The 12,023-nt window shown below is 35.5% G+C and overlaps 1 protein-coding gene across 4 annotated transcripts in view; it reads left to right on the forward strand.

Annotated features, from left to right (window-relative positions):
• ITGBL1 (integrin subunit beta like 1) overlaps positions 1-12,023 on the forward strand; it is a 218,113-nt gene that overhangs the window by 154,470 nt on the left and 51,620 nt on the right. The gene's annotated exons all lie outside the window — the stretch shown is intronic.

Below are 12,023 nucleotides of genomic sequence, written 5' to 3' on the forward strand. Positions count from 1 at the left end.
CAATTTTATTATCCACAACAAATCTAAGCCTTCTTCATGAATAGTACCTACAAATTCTTCATAACTTTTTTGCTATTTTAAAAGATGTATCATTATAATCCATACATTTTTATAGCCTTTCCCATAATCCTTGATCTTTTAAGCATTTTGAAAATGACACTCTAGTTTCATGGTGCAAAACAGAATAACAGAATTTTGTGGGCATTTCATTTTTTGAAAAAAGTGATTGTGAGTGAATAACAGCTTTCTCCAAGACAAGGAGCTGACCTTAAAAGTTAGTCACTGACTGGTGTTAGTACTTGAGTGATGGTCCTTTTGAAGAATCAGTCCCATCTCTCTCACCTAGTTTTTTTTTTAAATTAATTTTTATTGGAGTATAGTTGATTTACAGTGTTGTTAGTTTCTCCTGTACAGCAAATCACCTAGTATTTAAAAGTACCATCTACTCCAGGAAACCCAGCAATTTCTACAGTTAAAAGCAGTAGAAATTCAAACACATTATGTAGGTTTGAATCTCCAATGCTTTGCAAATAGATATATCTGATTTTATGTCTCTGAATGGTTACCTTATATTATTTTTAAAACATAGTATAAATTTTTGCAGTTATCAAGGTCTCCAAGTAAATGGTATCATGTGCCCTTCATCTATTGAAAATGAAAGATTTAACTTCATTTTATTTTCCTCTCATTTTTACTTACAGGAAATTATTATTATAACTTTGGATTTTAGAACTCATTAAATACAATTAAATTACGACTATTTCATAGTGCTTCTGTTTCAAGCACTAATTTTTTTAACATCTTTATTGGAGTATAATTGCTTTATATTGTTGTGTTAGTTGCTGCTGTATAACAAAGTGAATCAGCTATACGTATACATATATCCCCATATCCCCTCCCTCTTGTGTCTCCTTCCCACCCTCCCTATCCCACCCCTCTAGGTGGTCACAAAGCACCGAGCTCAAGCACTATTTTTGACATTTTCATTGAGCTGTAATGGTCATTAAATCTAACTACTATAAGTAATGATTACAGTGCTTATAACCAGTCCCATTTTCCCCTTCTCCCATATTTTTGATACCTTTTATTCACATTTCTCTGTTATTCTCTTTGAAGTAAATTCTTAAATAATTTTCTTTTTTTAAAAAAATTATTTACTATTAATTTTTGGCTGCGTTGGGTCTTCGTTGCTGCGCGCGGCTTTTTCTAGTTGCGCCGAGCGGGGGTTACTCTTCGTTGTGGTGTGCGGGCTTCTCATTGCGGTGGCTTCTCTTGTTGCAGAGCATGGGCTCCAGGCATGTGAGCTTCAGTAGTTGTGGCACATGGACTCAGTAGTTGTGGCTCCTGGGCTTAGTTGCTCTGCGGCATGTGGGATCTTCCCGGACCAGGGCTCGAACCCATGTTCCCTGCATTGGCAGGCAGATTCTTAACCACTGCGCCACCAGGGAAGTCCCAAAGAATTTTCTTTGGGTAGTTTATTTTTCAAAACCTTGAATATCTAAGATTATTTTTCTATTGCCCCCAAACCTAAACATCAAGTTCCCTTTAGAAATCATTACCTTGAGTGATAACATTTTATCTCTAAATGTTCCATTTCCTTCTGATATTTTAATTATAATAAATCTGCTCCTTTGTAGGTGATCTACATTTATTTCACATCTGTATATTTAAATTCTATCATTATGTGAATCTCTTTCAATTGCTCTTTCCATGGAGCATGGTGAATTGTTTGTAGCTTCAATCTGAGATCTGATTTTGGGGTCAAAATACCTTTGTCAATGATTTCTTCAATATCACTTCTGTACCATTGTACTTGATTCTTCCTAGGAAGACCCATGATTCTTAGATTGGGTAATCCTACAGCCAGCATCATCTTCCAGTAATTTTGTCTTTATTCATTTCCTAGGCATTTTTGGAAATATTGTCAAGTTTCTATTCCGAACCACTGATTAAACTGATCCCCCTTGCGAGTATTGCCTTTTATTGTTTTCATTAGAGACTTTAATATTACAAATGTGCTTGACTTTCTGTGTTCTTCTCCCATTCTCACCCAGCTGCCTTTTATCTTAGCTCTCCTGCATGGCTTTTTTTAAAAAATTGAAGCTATATCTCTTATTGCAATCAACAAAGAAAAAAAATCTTGTAGGGCTAAAAAAGTTTTTAGAAGCATATGTTTTTCTGAATTTGACTGTCACTATGCTTGTTCTGTAGTTATTCTTATTGTTCCTCTGTGGATTACTCTGTCCTCTTTAGAAATACACAACAACCATCATTTTGCTAAAGGCACTGATGCATCCCACAGTAAGGACACTCCTCAACTCTCTCCAACCCAATATCTCCTAAAATTTTAATTGATCCTAGAACAAAACATCTCACAGAGCCTGTTTCATGAAATTATATTTGACCACAAATGGCTAAACATATATCATTATATAATCTGTAAATATCAAGAGAAATCCTTTGATTGCTATAATTATCCACTAGTACTCATTTTCACTTTAGGCCAATTTACTATGATTTTATATTTAGTTAGGGTTTCTTTACAAATGAAAAGAAATAGAGATATGGAGTTGCCCAATGTTTTTTCTTGTTAGGTAAAACTAATATGTAGAAGTTAAGTATATAAATATCTTATAATTCTTTAAATGATGAAAATCATTTAATGAGGTTGTTAGATATATTTTCAGACACCCACAAAGAGAAACTTCAGGAGAAAATTGCAAACATTTATCACACACATCATACTATCCTAGGTCACACTGAAATATTGCAAGAGTGCTAAGAGATGTCAAAGTAACTAATTACAGCACAGGTACAGCTGGCCATCAAGGTGAGCCAATGAGGAAAGGAAACCTTGCAACAAATGGTGCTGGAATAATGGAATAAATGTATGAAAAAGAATGATTGGACACCATACATAATCAAATGTAAAAGCTAAAACAACCAGTTTCTAGAAGAAAACATGAGACGGTATTTTAGTGACCTTGGGTTAGGCTGAGATTTTTATAGGGAGTGCAAGAACAAAAACTATAAATAGTGATAAATTGAACTACCTCATGATAAAAAAAAAACTTCTAGTTATCAAAAGACACTATTAATAAAAAGAAAAAGAAAATCACACATAGGATAACATATTCTCAATACATATGTCTGACAGTAACTTATTTGTATTTAAAATGTATAAGCATCTTTTATTACTCAGTATTAAAGATAAACAACTCAATTACGTAGTAAAAAGACTTGATAAGACTTCACAAAAGAAGACATATGCTTGGCATAACCATATGGAAAAGTATTCAACATCATTATCAGGGAAGTGTTAATGAAAACCCCAGTGAGTTACCCCTGTACAACCAATAGGATAGATGAAATTGAAGAGACTAAAAACACCAGATGTTGGTGAGGATGTAAAGCCTGGAACTCTCATTGCTGTTAGGAGTATAAAATGGAACAGCTAATTTGGAAAAAGTAACTCTATGCCACTTAGGTGTTAACCCAAAATAAATATCTGCAAAAAACACTTACGGGTGAGTTAAGGGTGGTAATTCATAAAATGAAATATTACTCAACAATAAAAAATAATACACACTATACATAACCATACGGGCTCTGTGGATGATATGCACAATTATATGGATCTATTTATATGGCTTTTATCTCCACTGAAAAATCATTTTGGGAGGAAAATGCATTATTTTCTTCCTTGAGCTTAGTTTTTCTTAAAACAGACTGTCAGGTTTTCAAGTTTGGAAGTAAAAATGCTGCTCTTCTAAAATATTGATTTAGAAAAGGGCAACTTCTGAGTCACAGACTAAATTCAGCCTTTAGTTTACTTTCCACCTGGTTATATTGTTTTTACATCTGATAATTGCTGTTAATGACAAAGCAGTGGTTCTCAAACCTTAATGTACATCAGAATTACCTGGAGTTTCAGATCCAGCAGGTCTGGGGTGGAGCCTGAAATCTTTCATTTCTCACAAGTTCCCAGGTGATGCTGATACTGCTGGTCCAGGAACAGGGGAGTACTGCTGGATAGTGAAGTTTCTTGGTACTGGTTGAAGAGCTCAGAAGAATCGTTAACTTTCAAATTTGTATTTCAAAGAGTACATGAATATCAGAGTATGGTGGGAGAGCCTGCTGGGTCTTGAACTTCAAGGTAGATCACTGATCTGACTACTGTTTGAGTTCTTGTAAGCCACTTAAGGCACATTCATAATGAATATATCTACTTTTGGACAGAGTTTCCTGTTTTCATATCTACTTGGCCAATGAGGAAGCGATTGTGAAATGTTATTAAGCCATGTCGTTGATGGAGTGGTAGATTTTATTACTGTGCCCAATTCTTTCCATGTGTGTTGCCATGTGCCTTATATTGCTGTATGGGGTGGGGACATGGGGAAAGATATATTCCCACTGGACAACAAGCTTAGTTATGTGAGTTGTTTTGGCCAACAAAAAGTGAGTGGGATGTACAGTCCTGAGGAGAAGCTTTGAAAGCCCTCCTGCGTTTCCCCCCCTCTGCCGTAAGAACAGCATGTCACAGATAGTGGCCATTCCGTTGGACAGAATGAGAAAAATACGTGCAGAAGAGTTGCAGCCAACATGTAACCTGAGCAAGAAATAAATATTTGTTCTTGTATGTCAGTGAAATTTGGGGGTTATTATCGCAGCAAAATCTAGAGAAAATTATTGAATACCCCATACCTCCTACTTCATGCCGGGTATTGGGCTAGGCTGATAATGTGTATTACTTTAGTTTTAGTTACCGCGATAATCCTATTAGTCAGATATTTTCCCTCAAATTATAGGGGAGAAAATAAGGTTTACAGGGTTGACTACATTAATTCTGGTAAGAGATTTCTTTTAATTATACCACAGTGTGGTAATGCATAAAATGTTGAACTATAAATAAATAAGATTATGTGGGAAGACAGTAAAGTTTATTAAGAAATATTATTAGTTTGACCTTTCTAATCCCAATATCTCAATCAATGAGCAACTATAGAAAATATAACCTCCTCCACCAGAATTGGTGTTTCCATTAAAAGCTGATTAAATAAAATCTTAACCACTCAATGCAAAAACCTCCAGTTAAAAATGTTCACTCTTCAAAACTCTGAGTAAAATTTAATTGGGTTTTTTGGAGTAGACAGGCTAAGATTTTGGTGTTTCAAAGTAGAAGATAGATCCCAGTAAGGAGAATGAATGGGGAGACAATATTAGCCAATTTAAGAAGCATTTAGTTGAATAAATAAACATGATAACTTGATAGATCATTGAAAGTTTGATTGTTAGTGAGGCAGTAAGTGAGGAATTCAAAGGAGAGACGGTAAAAGGCCTGGAATCCACGGTTTGTGCTTAGGAGGTGTGTGTTAACGGGTAAGCTTAGGGGTATTCAAGGTGAGGTACTTTCCCATTAAGATGGGAAAGATTCCAATCAAGATGTTTTACTAGGAAAGATTAGAGAATCTACTGGGCAAGTCATTTGGGATTAGCTCTCTCAAATGTTTCATTTTTAAAATAAGTGTTTATAGTGCACCTGCTCTCTGCCAGATGTGCCAGGTGTGGGTCATATGCAGCAAACAGGAAATAAACGTGCTCTCACAGAGCTCTTACTTTCCAGCAGCAGAAACAAGCAGAAGGGATGATCTTTTGGAACTCATAAATGCAATGAAGCGAAGATAAGGGAAGAGAGGATTGAGTGTGATGATTTGTGGGGGGCAGGTGGTATTTGCAGGAGGAGGGGGACAGTTGGGGTGAGCAGAAAAGGACATGCATGAGAACTTGATAGTTGAGCTGAGCTCTGAATGAACTAAGAAAACCAGCTGGGGAAAGATTTGGAGGAAGAGTGATCCTGGGTGGTACCAGCGATAGGAAATGCCTTAAGGCAGCAGTGAGGTTCTCATGTTCTGTGATGTCACCAAGGCCAGTGTTTCCTACATTTAAAAAGATATATAGATATAGATCCTTTTGAAAATAAGGGGGGGTGTGTGTGTGTGTGTGTGCTTCCATTGTTGGGCTCCTTTTAAATAATTCATTTTAGGGCTTCCCTGGTGGCGCAGTGGTTGAGAGTCTACCTGCCGATGCAGGCGACGCGGGTTCGTGCCCTGGTCTGGGAGGATCCCACATGCCGCGGAGCGGCTGGGCCCGTGAGCCATGGCCACTGAGCCTGCGCGTCCGGAGCCTGTGCCCCACAAAAGGAGAGGCCACAGCAGTGAGAGGCCCGCGTACCACAAAAAATAAAATAAAATAAAAAATTCATTTTATAAGCAAATAGGCTCAATTTCTATTTTAATTTCTTTTTGTCCTTTGTAGCTTCATGGGCATGTCTTAACTGTAACAGCTGTATTGGGAACATGTTAAATTGTATAGTATATAGTCAAAAAGAAAATGAGAATGTACAATTATCTGGGAAGTTTCATATCATTCATACATACTTTTTTTTTTTTTTTGGCGGTACGCGGGCCTCTCACTGCTGTGGCCTCTCCCGTTGCGGAGCACAGGCCCCGGACATGCAGGCTCAGCGGCCATGGCTCACAGGCCCAGCCGCTCCAGCATGTGGGATCTTCCCGGACCAGAGCACGAACCAGTGTCCCCTGCATTGGCAGGCGGACTCTTAACCACTGCGCCACCAGGGAAAACCCCATACATACTTTTTAAAAACTAATTTTGGTTGCCTAAATTTTCTGTGCATCCTCTGCAAATAAGAGTTTCTCAAGGTTTTGTAGCACAAAATATTCTATGAAGCAAAAGATTTAGTCAATGGGCTATCACCACCCCTGACCCCCCTCCAAAAAAGCTCAAATAAACCAAATAAAAGAGCCCAAAGTAACTTCTATTTCAATAGAATGAATAAGAATATTATCTCTTTGAAATAAACTCCAATTTAGTCATAAGCAAATTACTTATGTTAGTCACAACGTTACTCCATGTCATATAGTTGTATGGAGTAAAAAAAAAAAACTCTCAAAGCTTATTAAAGACAATATAATTATGTTATGTGCCCAGAGGGTTAGAAATACATAAAATGTGGCCCCATTTCAATTCTTGCTGTTGTATAAATACTTTATTAGTGTAGATGGTGGGAACAGGAGAAACATCCCTTAATCTGAATGCACTCAAGGAGAGAAGATTAAATGCACAGCTCTTTGTATATTTGGATTAGCTCCAATAATGTAAACCTGAACTACATAGAAGTTAGTGGTTATATATGAATAAAGATGGGCATATAAAGCCTTTTCAAATACTCTAAACAGTCCCTGCATTAATTTTCTACTTTCATATGAGGATCCGAACTGAAAATCCAGACTAAAAAATGCTTCACCATTTATATTCATCATAACTTAATTTTGGCATAATTTGGCCAGTATCTAAAGAAAACTTACGGGGAACAATTATTGTTTGTCTAACCATCAACACCAAAACCAAAAATCTGCTTTAAGTGGCATATTTTCTAGTGAGCTATTAGAAAATACAGAGCCTATAGAACTCTAAGAATTAACAATTTACTCAGTGATGAGATTGAATGTTTTTTCCAGTGGGTAAGAGACCACATTTTGATAATTTTTCTTCCATTTTATTCTTTTATGTAATACACTGAAAAAAATTCAGAATGTGTTTCCTTTTCAGTTTGTTCCTAATGTTAGCCAAGAGATTCCCAGTGGCAGTTCAGAATAGAAGAACCTGTAAATCTAGAAATATACTTTTGGGAATCGGAAACCTTTTACAGATGCTTTTCTTGTCAGGGAGAAAGGCGACTTCCTCATTAGGCAGTGGCAAGTGCACCCGTTCTTTGAATCATCAAACATACATCTGCATAGTGGGAAAGTTACCTTAGTTTATTGCCATTTAATCTTACGATTCATTTTCAAGCTGAGTGAATCAGAAATGTGCATGACCTCTTGTTTAATGAAGGGCTACTGGGAGGAACTGGCACGTAGTACTCCCCATAAATATAGATTCTCCATATTTGATTAGAAACCTGTTCAAACATTTTATAGATTATAGGCTTTAAATATACTGCTTATATTTCCTTCTATTTAAAAATTAATTGGAACCTTTTCTTTGACTTTCTTTAGAGTCACCGAGTTAGCAATGCTAGGTTAGCAATTTTTAAGTGCATTGAACCACTTAAAAATAGCTTCAGCTTGTGCTCTCCAGAGATGGGAAGGAGAAGCTATAACGGATCATTATTCCTCACTTCCGCTGTGTAATAAACTGGTCATGATGATTTATAATACTTCAGTGTGTTCCAGTATTTCCGAATTGATATTGCTGTGTCTTGTGCCGGAAATATCATGTCATGGTATTTGTTTGGTTGCCAAAGATTCAGTCTACTGCCTTGATAAATTTTGTCCGAGCTCATTATACCAAATATGTTTTATGAAGGAATTTAATTAGAGTCATTTTATATATGGTATAATTAAATAATCACATCCAACTTAGTCCTGAAATTAACTCTTCACTGAGGCTAATGTTTGAATCTACTAAATCTAGATAATTCCATGGGCACTAATTAGAAAATTTCCTTTTCATAGTCATAAAGAGTTTTATGTATCGATCACCAAAGTAACAAAATGGGAAGATACATCAGAAGTTGTTTAGAGCAGGCTTTGCTAAACAAAAATTTTGGCATTTTCAGTGACTTAGAGTTGATGATATTTTCAAATAAAATAATTTTAAAACATTTCAATTTAATGTGTGCTTATACATATATAAAAATGTGAATATATGTAAGCATATGTGTGTGTGCATGCATTGGCTTTGAAATCAAGTCAGTGATGGGCGAAGCAAAGTGAAAATGATTGGAACAATAATTTGTTCCATCAATCATTGTTATATTGGCTGCATCACACAGACAGAAGTACTCCCATTACTATATGCCAAGTACCTCTTTTACTCCTGGTTTTCATGGAAATTCCATGTCTGTGTGAAAAGAAGTACATTTCCTGGGAATTGGTACTATACTTTCCCATTCAGTATTGCTAGCACTTAAATTAATCTGATGTCATTTATCTGCTCATGACTCAGTTGAGTTGATTTTGTGCAGTATGACTTAGTTTTATAACAAAAACAAATCCTCACTTACTCGTGTCGCCCCATTTAATTATTACTGAATGAAAACTCATTAAAATAAAATAAAGCCCTTTTTCAAAGGAATATTACTAGTATACCACAAAATATATTACCAAATAGTAATGTAAGGTTAGAAGAAAGGAAGGAGCTGTAATGAAAAATATGTCAAAAAAGATTTTTACTTGTCATGCATGGTATACAATTTCAGGGTGCGTTGAGAGGTCCTGATGAAAGCATACTGCTCATCATTAGAAGCTTAACTCCCCTCCTCAAAGATGGTCAGGGGCGTTATTTTATAGACAATTTGGTAGGAATGAAATGTACTTTAATGCCTTAAAAAAGTAAAAGCATCATATTTGTCATTGCTACATAGTGAGTAGATTATAAGCTGCTGCTGCCCTTGAGGGACAGCATTTGAAGAACAAAGGGAAGGGAATGTGGTGTCAGGTCTTAGCGTGAGTTGAGAATAAAATGAATTAGCAGTTGGCTTCCAATATCCGTTTATCTTCTTACTCAAAAAAAAAAAAATCCGCCATTGCATTCGTTTTGCATAATTATGAAATACAAAATGTGGTAGAACTGAAAATCTTTCACAGTAATTTCTTTTGGAGTTTTGGCCAGTGTTCCCCTATGACAGAATTTTCTTTTGTTCTGAGAGTCATGGGATGAAATTGCTTGAACAAGTGGTATTTGAGGGTACCAATGAGTGTTTCACAAGAAGCAAAAATACACATATTTCTTTGTCACTGGGAGTTGAGTGAGTCATCTTCAAATTACTTCATATGAAATATGATCAAGTCAATTATTTAAAGTACAGCCTACAGATATTCCTGAAATTGCTATTCTTTCAAATATATTTAAAAAGGAATTAAATATTTACTTTTAATATTAATTCTAAAACAAAGCGTTTTAGAACAGTGAATAGATACAAGATTTCAAGTTGGGTTTTTAGGTATAAGGAAGGCTTTTCTTCCTGGCTTTTTAGTTTTCATTTTATTTAAAGTTGATTTTATTCTTCTGCATTTCATACACAATCTTCGTGCATTTTTAATTACAAGACATCCTTTCCTTGGATTCTTTCTGCTTTTTACAGTACTTTGGTTTTGTTTTTGAAATATTTTGTGCTTGTCTCCTCTCTAAAATGCATTAACACAATTTCATTTAAATTTCAGATCATCCAATTATCAGAATAGCACTATGTAGACAACACATGAAGAAATGAGTCATCCACCCATTTCCCATCTTTTGTTTCCTCTCCTGATTGAAGGGTTCAATAAATTGCTTCAGCTCATAATGACTATGAAAGTTAAATACTATTTTTATACATTCAGCTGGGTTTTAAATACAGCGTGTGGACCCATCATTCTGTCATGGGCAAAAGCTCTGGAACTTCTTAACAACTTGTAATCTTTCCTACTCATATTCACAAGTGAAAATGATTGTACTTAATAGCAGGAACTTTACACACTAATCTTTGAATCAACTTTCAGAAAGGCAAGAACCCCATGAAAATTTGTGCACTCATTTGCTTTTGGGAAAGTTCTTATCTCAGAGAACAAAGCATTCAGGGTTTAAGGATTAAATGTATTACTTGTTTGTCATAATTTAAAGAATAAAATACATGAAATCTAATTATTAGTGATAACACTTTTGATTTACTTATATGTAAATGTTCTAAGATGAAAGTTGAGTCAAAACATTTGGGAGTCTATATGGTAGAAAACATTATTTCCACATAAGGAAAAGAGTATAACATCCTGGTCCATTCAGTTTAATCTAAATCAAACCAAGCCCTCACACTGTTTATCCCTTACCCTGGTATATATTTTTTCATAGCATTTTTTACTACCTGAAAGTGTATATTTTTTGTTTACTTCTCGAAGTCTCTTTTAGCCATTAGAATAGAAATTATAGAAGAGTGCATGCTTTTCTTATTTAGCCCTGGACTACTAGTAAATGGCACATCAAGAACTGTGGTGTCACTATGGGGTCCCAGTAAATAGTTGATAACTGACTGACTGAATAAATGAATTTTAAAAATCCATTACTTAGTTTATTTAGTAGGAGTGTACATTTTTCTATCAAGTACTTTTCATACCTGGCACCTATGATTAAAGGTTTTGTAATAGTCACCGCAGGACATGGACCTTTATGTCAGTCAGTGTATTTTCTTATGCCTGTTTTCTGCATGTTATTATTTCATAGTTGTTATATATATATGTATGTATTATAGATTTTTTTTTCTGCTCAACTAGAATGTGAACATGCTGAAGGCAGGAACTTGTATTATCATCTTAAGAGTTCTGTAATGTCTGACATAGGTTAGGAGCTCAGCGACCACTATATGTCTGGATATATGGTGGGTGTCAAATGCTGGTTGTTGAATGAATGCATTTGTTCAATAATAACCTGTCAACCAGTTTATGAATAGAGTAACACTCTCTCCATGTGTATACACACACACGTATACATATGCTTTTGTAAAAAGAATATAAATATATTTCTTTTCATTTCCTCTTTATGTGCATGATAAAGGAGTTAAAATAGATGCTTCTTAAACCCCCTTCAGTTTTTCCATCATTTATTTATGTAATTCTGGTTCTTATTCTCAGTTCTGCACAGAACTCCTTCATAACTTTTTGTGTATTTCTCCATTCTGTTACCATATTTAAAGTCTAGGTCTACATGTGATTTCTTAGTCACCAGTGAGAATGATCTGCTTTCATCCCCCGAAATTATTGGTACAGGGTGTTCATAGCCTGGGGCCTGTGCAGTCACACATTCCCCACCCTCAGAAGGGCTGAGATTAGCTTTTCATGCTCTGCTATCGCTGTCTTGAAATTCCTAATACATTTTGAACAATGGGCCTTGCATTTTCAGTTTGCTTTGGGGCCTGCAAATTATGCAGCCTGTCCTTTTTGTACAATGTTGTAAAGATTAAATTAAAT

This window comes from Tursiops truncatus, chromosome 18, assembly GCF_011762595.2.
Source record: "Tursiops truncatus isolate mTurTru1 chromosome 18, mTurTru1.mat.Y, whole genome shotgun sequence".
Lineage (NCBI taxonomy): Eukaryota > Metazoa > Chordata > Mammalia > Artiodactyla > Delphinidae > Tursiops > Tursiops truncatus.